Consider the following 12201-nt stretch of genomic DNA (forward strand, 5'->3'; position numbering starts at 1 on the left):
CTATGGTAGGTACAAAACTCACAAGAAAAGTACCTACACATAACACAATATAAGAACAAATAATTCAGAAATGAATAACCAAAGGAAAACATATCGGCCACGACATCAAGTGTTGCATGGACCTCCTCTGTTGTCAGCTAAAAGGCTCTCCCATGAACCTTCGGCGCCTCGGCCTTCATAGGCCAACTCTCGGTAGCTCGTACAATAGTAGGTGCAGATTCCTGCGCTGATCCCTAAAGCAGCTAGGGACACTCAGGCTTCTGGTGGCCAGTCTGGTTGCAGTGAAAGCAAACTGCAAACCCTTTCCATACTTCCCACAAGTGCGGTCCTTTTAGTTCCCAGACCTCGAATCATTGGGTTTCGCCCGCTTGGCTGCCGGTGAAGACTGTGTTGGTTATCGATCCTTCCCCTGAGACTCTGCCTCCTCCCTGGAATTAGTCTCCAACTTGATCTTCCTCTTTCAGGCATTTTTCTGGAGCTTAGAAAATGACCAATACGTCGAGTTCACCACGAACTCACGGATATCTCTCCTTAGAATGCTCAAATATCGACTCATATGCGTCTGTTTGGTAGACATGTGCTCAGGGCAGAACATCACCCTCTCATGGAACATCCTCGTAATCACCTTCACTAACTCTGTCCTCTGCTTGAGGGGCAGAAACTCCTGGGCCAACTGTTCCTTCTCCACCAGGGGAACATACTCGTCTATTGGGGTCCCGAGCAACAAGCTTCATTTGAGACACTTCACCAAAGATTGTGCGAAGACTTGGTGTTATCCATTCCTGAGGGAGTGGAGGACTTGGTAGTTTATTGTGACACTTCTATATCAGGGATGGGCGTGGTGTTGATGCAGAGGGAGCACGTGATATCTCACCCACGATTTGGAGCTGGGCGCGATAGTGTTCGCCCTCAAGATCTAGCACCACTATCTGTATTGTGCCCGGAGAACCATATACATGGACCACAAGAGCTTAAAGTACTTTATGGATCAGTCCATATTGAATATGAGGCATAGGAGGTGGTTGGATGTGGTGAAGGACTACGACTGCGAGATCTTATATCAACTAGGCAAGGCTAATGTGGTAGCTGATGCCCTGAGTTGAAGAATAGAGAGTGCTCCAATCCGCTATGTGTGTCGGAGGATGACGGTGATGACTCTAGTCTTAGACACCATTCGAGAGGCCCAGGTGTAACTCCCGTAGATCCGGGCTAGTCAATTTAGAGATAATAGGGGTCGAAAATGACTTTTCGACAAAAGATTATTGAGAATAAATAATCTTAACCAAGTTGTAGAATATGTCTCAAGGGTTCCGTACATATAAAGAGCGCCGAAATATGAGTTATAACGAAGAAGTTATAACCCATCGACGTTTCGCGACGGAACTAACACGTCACTGGGGAGACGTAAATAGTGAACTTATGATAGAGAGACTTTTACCCTTAGTGATATAAATGAAAGTCATAGAATGTGTTAACCTGAGAGCATCTATAAAAAGAATGCCCAAATCTGACTTCGTATGAGGAAGTTATGATTTTTCTAAGATTTGGCTTAGCAGTGCACGACCCAAAACTCGAATTTTAGTCCGAGTGGTTTTTGGCTTATGCGACCTAAATGAGAGTTGAAGATCTCATTAATAGGAACTCAACAGTAAAACGACAGACGAAAACAGAGTCTGTATGAAGGAGTTACGAATTTTTCGCGGTCATTTAACAGTCTAATCTTCTCGTATTGTTAGATTTAAGATCGGTCGAGAATTAGCCAACAACGTCAAAATGAAAGTTGTAGATCTTATTTTTATCTATGCGTGGATATAAAGAACATCAAAAACCGAGCTCATATGTGAAATTTACAGATTTTAGAAGTCGGAAGTATGCTGTACGAAAATGGGTGATGTGGCACACTCTTGGGTTAATTGTTTGATGATTAAACATAATAATTACACTGAGAGATTAAGGAGATATAGATCACTAGGTTTGATGATTAAATATAATAATTATATTATTGTTGGTTGAAAACCCTATGTACTCACTAGGTTTCCCAACCTGACCCACTCAGTTTACTTGTATCACAGGTGACGAGCTGAAGTTACATTACACTTAGAGATTAAGGAGATATAGATCACTAGTGTAAATGAATGTAAGTTCTTTTTATGCTTATGTTTCTGTATTGACGATGACATCCAAAATGTTTTAAAAAGAATAAAAATAAATTTATTCGGAAATGCTTTGATAATGAAATTATCATGTTTTTTCTGGGAACAAATTCCGAAACGTTTTTATTAAAATAGATACTCTGATTTTTATAAAGCATAAACAAAATCAATCTTTTCTAGCCGTGAAAATGGGGATGTCACAGTTGGTATCAGAGCATTAGTTGAAGCAAACTAGGAATTTGTAGGATTTCTAGACTTAAACTTAGAATGCAAAGCAATGATTGTGAGATGTGAGCACTAGCTTATTTTAGGAATTATGCCTAAAAATGCTTTAATGTGCTAAATGCTTTGTGCCTGATATGCTGTTGTTTGTTCGGATCTATGGTCTATTGTTTATCGGATCTGGAATCTTTATGTGTTCAGGTTTCTAAACATTTAATGACAGTATTAGAACCGACATATAACTTTTCGGAGAGATACGGGGATTATACATAAAATCTTTCCTATCTTAATTCTCATCATTACACACCGACCGTATCATTTAGTGCATAGATCAAAATGACAAGAAACCGAAGTGGAGTCAGGAACATGAATGGAAATAGGAATGAACAACCCCAGTGATTGAACAAATACCTGTTGTAGTAACCGCACCCGAGCCAATCACCATGGTCGGTGTACAAGCGATGATCCAAATGATGTTGGATCGTCAAATGGAGGAAACAACACGTTTACTTCAAAAAACTCAAGAGGAACTTATGATGCTTATTGAACAGCCCGAGCTGAATGATGGGTAGTTAGAAGGAGGGAATTACAATGAGACGGTTGGTCAAGACAACCCACCGATAGTTAGACGATACAATAAGGATGGAGGAAATTATGAACGTGGATGCAAGTACAAGGATTTCATGGCATTCATACCCCCGAGTCTTTTTGGAAGCCCATCACTGGTGGAAGTTATGGATTGGATCTCCGAGATGGAGACAATGTTTGAGATTTGTGAGTGTAGCAACAAATAAAAGACCACCCTTGCGGTCCGTCTGTTAATGTCTGGAGTACTGAGCTGGTGGAAGCTACTAGGTAACACGATGACCAAGGGAGAAGCAAGCAAGATGTTTTGGGAAGATTTCCTAGTGCAATTAAAGATTAAGTACTACTCTAAGTAAGATCTTCTAGAGATCAACAGTGGATTACTGATTAAAAAGAAGGGGAGGATGAGTGTCACCGAGTATGCTACAAGTTTTACGGAGAAGATGAAGCTCATTCCTTATCTAGTTCCAACTGAGCTCTCCAAGGTCAACAAGTTTGCCCACGGATTACCAGCGGACTTTGGTCCAATGGTCAAGCAATAAACCACTCTCAAAGCCGCGATCTGGGCTGTTAAGAATGTGGAGACTCAGATAGGAGAGAAGGGTATGGAGAGAGCTAAAGTTGGCGAGAAAAGGAAGCATGAAGGATCTTCAAGTTCTAACAAGGAGAGAAAATTCCCGAATTCTGGAGGAGGAGGAGGTGAAGCAAGATGGTGTGAGAAGTGCAAGAAGAAGCATTTTGGAAGATGTGATGGAGAAGTGACGTGCTATAAGTGTGGTAGGACCGGTCACTATTCTATAGATTGTACATTCAACAACAAGAAGTGCTACGAATGTGGAAATGATGGGCATATTTCGAAGAACTGTCCAAAGAAGAATGAACCTGCAAGGCAAAATGCGCCGCTAAAGCCAAAAGCAAGAGCATTCCAAATGATCCTTGACGAAGTAGATGGAAATGCAAGGAATTAGGAGTGAGGACGGATATCTGAGGATCAAGTTATGAAGAAGCCATGCAGATAGTATCAGGAGGTGTAGCCTATTAGAGGCATAGTATAGGTTGAGCTTGAACACCTATCTAATCGTTGCAAGGAATAATATAAAACCTTCATTTTGTTATCTGATGTGTCAAATTGTTATGTGATTTTTTATGGTTAATTGGAAAACTGCGAGACAATACTTGGGACGAGTATGAGTAGGTGTGAAAGGTAGTAGATGCATATACTACCGGAAGCACAGGACTCACGCTTGGATCAGGGAAAAGGTTATCAAGAAGCTAGTATTTGATTTCGTTTTATTCAAGTATGTTGTTACCATCGTTTCGGTAATGACTAAGAAGAAGATTTTTATTCCAACCCTAGTATCATATCTAATTGAGTCTGACTACGATGAGTATGTTACGTGGTTCGGAGAACCAAGTTTGATGTAGCATCTGACTTAAGTCGGAAGATTGATATAAAAGATAATCAAAGCGATCGGTAGAGGTATCGCAATAGTTGCTTATAGCTAGAAACACTACCTTTTAATATGTGATTAGAACATGAAGGAAGGTATAGTCTCTTCTGTAATTTGACTCTAAAAGACCTGTGTCCAAGCAATGCATCATACGATGAGACATCAGTAGAACATGATCCGTCTGTCTATTATGATAATCGAAGGAAGAAACTTATATCAACTTTGTTAAAGAAAGAGTCTCTAATAAAGATCGAGATTGCGACATAAATATTATGATTGGAAATCTAACATGAGATAGAGAGCAGGTCCAAGATCGGGCACTGCCTGCAGTCAGGAAGTCTTAGAGTTAGATACTCGTTCAAAGAAACATGAAAGTTACGGTTATTACTTAGGATGAAGAGATAACACATGAAGTCATCATGTGAGCATGGTTTCGTTGATGATTCTGAGATGTAATCATCCTAAGGGGGAGATAATTGTAACGTCTGTAGATCCAGGCTAGTCAACTTAGAGATAATAGAGGTCGAAAATGACTTTTCGACAAAAGATTATTTAAAATAAATAATCTTAACCAAGTTGTAGAATATGTCTCAAGGGTTCTGTACATATAAAGAGCGCCAAAATCCGAGTTATAACGAAGAAGTTATGACACGTCGAAGTTTCGCGATTGAACCGACACGACACCGGGGAGACGTAAATAGTGACTTTATGATAGAACGACTTTTACCCTTAGTGATCTAAATGAAATTCATAGAATATGTTAACCTGAGAGCGTCCATAAAAACAACACCCAAATCTGACTTCGTAGGAGGAAGTTATGATTTTTCTAAAATTTGTCATAATAGTGCACGACCCTTACGCGAACTAAATGAGAATTGAAGAGCTCATTAATAGGAACTCAACAGTAAAAAGACAAACGAAAACGGAGTCTGTATGAAGGAGTTACGAATTTTTCACGGTCATTTAACAGTCTAATCTTCTCGTACTGTTAAATTTAAGATCGGTCGAGAAGTAGCCGACGGAGTCAAAATGAAAGTTGTAGATCATATTTTTACCTACGCGTGGATATATAGAATGTCAAAAATAGAGCTCGTATGTGAAAGTTACATATTTTATAAGTCGCAAGTGTGCTGTGCGAAAATGGGTGACGTGGCACAATCTTGGCCATTGCTTTCTCCCATAGTCTTGCCACCAGATGGTGTCATTTGAACTAAGTTCAGCCATATTTTACCCTATAAATAGAACCTCTCCTACTTCATTTTCTTCGCACCTTTCCCATTCTTTCTTCTCTTTACTCTCTCTCTCTCTAGAACCTCTTTCTAGCCCCGAAACCCCCCAAAAAGCCTAGGGAACCTCCCTAGCACGAGGCGGAAGCCCCGAAGTGCTCAACGACTCCGAGAAGAAGAGCTTTTCGGCTAAGGAACGCTGCTCCAAGCAAAGCCCGGTTTAATTATAGTAACGTTATTAGGAACTTATAATAAGTACTTGGGCTATTATTATGGGTTATATAAGTATTGTTTAACTCTTATACAATAGTAATAATAGCTAGACTATTAATTAGTCTCGGCGAATAATAGACTAAAATCTAGTGGTAATAATATTAGGTTTCGTCGAAGGAAATTATTTTTAAGAAGCGAAGTGCTGTCTGAGTTCGGACTCACCACCTTTTCAAGTGAGTGCATAGTTACTTTCATCTTACACATAGATATGAAGTATTTTATATAAATTACGTGCTATGTGTGCATATTATTTGAATACTTGTTGTCTATGCTGGATGAACAATTTTATACATGTTTTAAAAGATTTAAACGGTATATTTACTTTATATATACAAATATGTTGCGGATGAAACATGTGTAGATGAAATAGTTGGTGTGTGATGAAAAAAAATGATGAGAGATAGGTGATGATAGAAAGGTGATGATAATTAGGTAAATAGATGATGATGAATAGGTGATGTGGGATGAAAGGAGATACCATAACCTTAACTGACAATGTGGCGATGTAGTCATCTACCAGAGTATAAATGGCGACCACGAACTATTCTAGACAACCCCGTGGAAACACTAGCAGGCCCATAACATGTAGGTGATGAATTACGAGTTCAGGTGATGTTGTAACTACATATTCATGCGATGATACTCTAACCCCTTACTAAGAATTACGAGTTCAGGTGATGTTGTAACTACGTATTCATGCAATGATGCCCTAACCCTTGTTGGGCACGTATTAAGGGAGTAATCCTTGAATCAATATTGTCTATGTGATGTAGGCGGTGATCCTTAGAGAGGGTTCTTAGGAACAAACATATAAGGAAATGCGATGTAAGGAGATGAGAGGTAAATATGATGTAGGAGACGATCCTTAGGATAAATCCTTAGGGAAGGTACTTAGGAATAAAGAAGATAATGGGGATGGGTAATTAGGTTAATTTTTTAATGATTAAACATAATAATTATATTATTGTGGGTTGAAAACCCTATGTACTCACCAGGTTTCCCAACCTAACCCTCTAAAATACATGAAATCATAAACATCAAACTATATGCAAAATCTTAGTTAGTTCCCCCATAATACCATTACACAACATATGATAACATGCAAACTAGGTCCACAATCATCATACTCGATTACCCTTGAGCCCACATAATGAGTTTGGTTTGCCCACCTTGCCTACAAATCATGTCTGAACTGCTCTTGATCCCACAACTTAAGTCTAGCTTGCCTTTACGACTTAAAATTTATTTCTATCTTGCTCCTAGGTTTCTTGCCTTCAACACAGATCAGTATTCCCTCAAGCCAACCGCACTATGTCGACAATATGCAACAGATAAAACACATAACAACGAATAGATAATCATGTACACCTACCCTTAAGTCAAACTTGGTCAAATACATGGTCAAAGGTCAATATGAAAAAGTTAAAGAGTTAACATAGGTTGAGTATGCCTTACATACTTAATAACTATGCATGGCATAACGAAGCCTTCTCCTAATTATGGGCCCTTCACTTGTACGCCTTGTGTACCAATATGTACGCCCAGGGTACTCGACTAGCTCTCACTCTCATCAACAAGTTCGTATTCCATTACCTCAGGTCTAGTACTCAGATTTGTCCCAAAAAACCTCCCTAATCATAAAGTTCTAACTTTATGACTTTGCATGACTAGAAGGTGCTTAAAACCAAAACCTACCTAAAACCCAAGCTTCATAACTCTTGCATGGATGGGAGAAAGGGACCAAGATCACATTTTTATGACCACAAACAATCAAATACATCTGAAAGGATAGCTCATCTGAAAGGATACATCATGCTCAGAACTTTATACTTTCTGGTGCTTGTAAAGATGAAGAAAACGCTAGATCTTCAAGCTTCAAGCTCACCAAGGCTTTTATAATGAATTCCTTCTCCTCAAGAACACACAAGAACCACACTAAGGCCTTAAACTCTCACAAATAAGGCTAGAATTTTGAAATCACTGCTTTAGGAAGTGGAGGCTAAGGATAAGGAAGGCCTCAAGGACTTAAGATCCTTTAAATGTGGTCTAAACCCAAAAAATTAGGGTTCGAATACTGCGGCTCTATGCCTTACGTACTCCAGGTATGCCCAACATTGATCACTAATTGTACGCGTACCAGTTCTCTAGCTACACCATTCGTAGGAATAAGTTACAACATTCGTACATTTTTTAAATGACCACCATGTGTTCACATTGGAATATTCATCACAACAAGTACCCTCATTCCTATTTGGATACTCCCATCACATATGCTCACTCTTGTGCACAATTGAATACCCTCTTTCGCACTCAACCACTCCCATTCACATCCGGATATCCTCTTTCTCTTTGAAGAGATAAAAAAATGTTTAAGATCGAATAGATCTTTAAGATCGAATAGATCTTTGAAACAGGTATATAAAGAATGTAAAGCAATACTCAAGAATGGATTTGAATATGTCGAATGATTAAACTTTCAATCCTCAGCAGAGCTCGATGAAGAACTTCCACTGTAGAGGATTCTTGGGTTACAAAAAGATAACTTTTATAATTACACCGTAAAACCCTAATCAATCAGTTACATAAAAGATGGATGAAAGCATCTATAAATACAAAAACCCTAGAAAATAAGATACGGATGGACATGCCCATACCACATAAAAAATGGACTAGGAAGCGAGCCCAAGACGCAACACCAATAACCCAACAATCTCCCCCTTTGCGTCAATTGAGGCGAGACTTCACTCCAGCTTGCTTGCCCCCACAGCACTGGCTTTCTTGACTGTCTTGAACAGGCAGGGGATGATGGCAAGAAGTGTTTGACGGAAGTGAATGTACCAGTTTATCATATCATTAAAGTACTTTTTATCACTATCCGTGTTCTGCTTGCAACGATTGATTATACCCAGAACATGCTCTAGACAAGTAGTGGTGTAAAGATGTTTGTCATCCAAAGCAAACAGGCATTTTTGGTCTTCTGCTCTAGTGAACATGACTGAGTTCTATTTCGGGTCAATCTTTCCCATCTTCATTCGGTTTATATCGCTAGCAGAACCCACTGGAGTGATGATGGGCTTCTTCCTCAGGATATTAGCAATCTCTTGATCAAGCTTAGCCACCTCCAAAATATAGCAAACTAACATTCTCTTGAAATGGTCTATGACCGGACCATATTCAGCTTCATTGACAAGAAGAATGTTGTGCAGAACGATCCAATCGTGAGGGTTGAGGTTGGGAAGATCAGCCAGAGAGATAGAGTGCTCAGATTTTTCAGATCCCCTCAAGACCTTGAATCTGATATTAACAAAGTTACCTTCACGAACAGGCTTGAGTACCCGAACGTTGGTTATCTTCTGTGCGCTCCAAGTTTGGTACTGAGGTTGAGCAGTCCTCAGGTAATAGTCTATAAGCTCCCTATCCACCTTCGAGTGAGGATGGGGAACTTCAGCTATATGAGCGAACGCGTGGAATATGAAGGCCTTTCGGGTTAGGGGCATGTCGAACTGGGAATCGATTGAGTTGACACGGTCTAGTGAGACGACCGGTTCTAGCCATAGAGTGCAAGGGGACTCAATGGCTTCTTTGATGAGCACCTCGAGGGTCCAAGGAGGAAACAGAGTTTTCTTGCTTTCAAGGAGATCATGAGCCTCCTTCATCTTCTTCTCCTTGGCCTCGGCTTCCCTGACTATTCGAGCATTTTCATCCAGCTCTCTCTCTCTGGTCTGCTTCCTGACCAAGCTGACAATTGGCTCTTGATCATCACTCTCATCACTGTCATCGGCAGTTTGTTTGGCTTTGGCTTGAGCACTCAAACCTGATGAAGGACCAGATGTTGGTTTGGGTGCTTTTGGAGGGACAAGTGATGAAAGTGGAATTGATTGAGGTAGGGAACTTGGAGGGGGTTTCTGTTGAGATGTGGACTTCTTCTTTTCTCCCCCTTGTTTCGGATGGTCCTCCTGCTCAGGAATGCCTTCAATACGGCTAAGAAGGTCAAGAGCAGGAGCGAGCTTCTCTGCAAGACTTCGCCTCACCGAATAGTTGAGAATCGGATCATGGGCTTCAAGGATATTGGACAAAGCTCCATGGACATCTGAAACACAACTCCTAACCACAGCTTTCTCGGACCGAAGAGAATCGATTTCCTTCTCGGCCTGGGAGAGCTGATGAGTTGCCAAGGTAAGCTCGGAAGACTTTTGGGCAAGCTCTTCCTTTGTGGTACATTCGGCGGCTAGAGTGGCTTGGAATGAGAGAAGACGATCCGCAACCGAAGATACAAATGATTGGTTGTCTTCTTTGAGTTTTTGGCGGAAGCTGGCAAATTGATCTTTTTCCGTCTCGAAGGAATGGACTAGCTTCTCCACAACGGTGCGGATCTTCTTAGTGTTTAACTCTGAAGCCGCCTGTAAAGACTCCAGCCAGATCTGGGCGTCCTGAAATAGTTTTTCGACTTTTTCGGTCGCTACCGCACTAGCTTGCGTGGATTTATCAATGGCAGCAGCAACTGTGCTGATAGAGGTTTCATGAGCTTTTGTAAGTGACTCCACCATACTCTGAATAGCAGCCTCTGAAAAGTGAGATGTTGAGGAGGAGGAAGAAGCCACAAGATTTTCAATCTTCTCGTGGAGCTCCTTGATGTGCTTTTTGGTGACCGGAGCATCATCATCATCATCATCACTCTGAAGTTGATAGGGGCTGTAGTAGATGGAGTCAAAAACGGTATCCTCCCCTCCCAAAAAGGTTTCGGTTTCAGCAGATGGAGTGGGAGATAAGGGTGCAGTGGGGGGTTCGGTAGTGATAGTGGGTTCCCGTTGAATTACGATCAAGCACTTTCGAAGAAGTGTTGAAAGGCATCTTTTTGTTAGGCATAATAGGGTGGCTTTCGCTTCAATTTAGAAACCCGGACCTTGACATAAGACCGAGACTAAATGAAGTACTTGTGAGACCAATGTGGTCTATTGAACAAGTAGGCTAGATAACAGATATAGTGACTTGTAAAAATATATGATGGTGAAATCTCAAAAAAAAATTAAATTGGATTCTAGGGGAAGAAATGTTATGGTAAATAACAAATTCATAAGAATCGCACAAACAAAGAGAGATTTCATGTTAACCGTCAATTCATGATAGTTATTGAATGTTGGGTTTCACTAAGCACGTAGTGACACGTGGCTTAGATCATAAACACAGATATTTTGCAACCATAAACCTCAGTGGTTAATTCTGAGAGTCTCAAGGGTTACGATATGAGACCGAAATATGATGGAGAAGAGTAAGGTGGTGAAGAAAAGCGATAGTACCTCTCCTGAAAATAGTGACCAAGCAGTAAACTCTCAACTCATATGAGAAAAGAGTAAGGTAGCTCAGGATTAGAATAAATGGAGCAGCCTTATTGGGAAGACAAGGTTTGTATATACCTAGTCATTAAGGCTTTTATTCAAAATCAGTTGAGGCTTTGGACAACATGCAGCAACATGCTTCTAGGGACGCTTAACTAGGTAAAATAAAGAATGAGAAGAAAACCTATTCCAAGTAATTTTTAAACAAGAATGAGACAAAAATTTAGACAAAAATATTTTTGGAGATTTTAAGATTGTGAAAAGAGAAAAACCAAACAGAATTAAATAAAAAAAATTGAACCGAACCCGAAATGGACCGAACGTTCGGTTCATTTCGGTTCCTAAAAAAATTTTGGATTTTTGGAAAACAGTAAGGGAAAAACTAATACAGAATAAGAAAGAATCATGCATAATAAATAAAAAAAATTTAACCGAACCCGAAATGGACCGAACGCTCGGTTCATTTCGGTTCCTAAAAAAATATTTTTGGATTTTTAGAAAAACAGCTTTACAAAAAGTGTACAACCATAGAAAACACCTTTTTGAGATTTGAGCGAAAATATGTTTTATGGGACCGAACCCGAAATAGACCGAACGTTCGGTTCATTTCGGTTCCCATGTGAACCAAACCCGAAATGGACCGAACGTTCGGTTCATTTCGGTTCATTTCGCTCCTTACTTTTTAACTTTGGGATGAAGTCTTTGGTACGGATTCAGATTCCATCATTCCTAGACCATGAAGGATTTTATTGAAACTGGCTTCAGGTAGAGCTTTGGTGAAGATATCTGCCAGTTGATCGGTATTACCATCCTCCACATGATCCTTAATGAAGTGATACCTAAGTGCTATATGCTTGGTCTTAGAGTGTTGCACTGGGTTGTGACAGATCCTAATTGCACTTTCTGAGTCGCAATATTGTGGGATCTTTTCCATGTTAAATCCATAATCCCGGAG

The sequence above is a fragment of the Lactuca saligna genome, chromosome 5, assembly GCF_052625555.1.
Source record: "Lactuca saligna cultivar CGN05327 chromosome 5, ASM5262555v1, whole genome shotgun sequence".
NCBI lineage: Eukaryota > Viridiplantae > Streptophyta > Magnoliopsida > Asterales > Asteraceae > Lactuca > Lactuca saligna.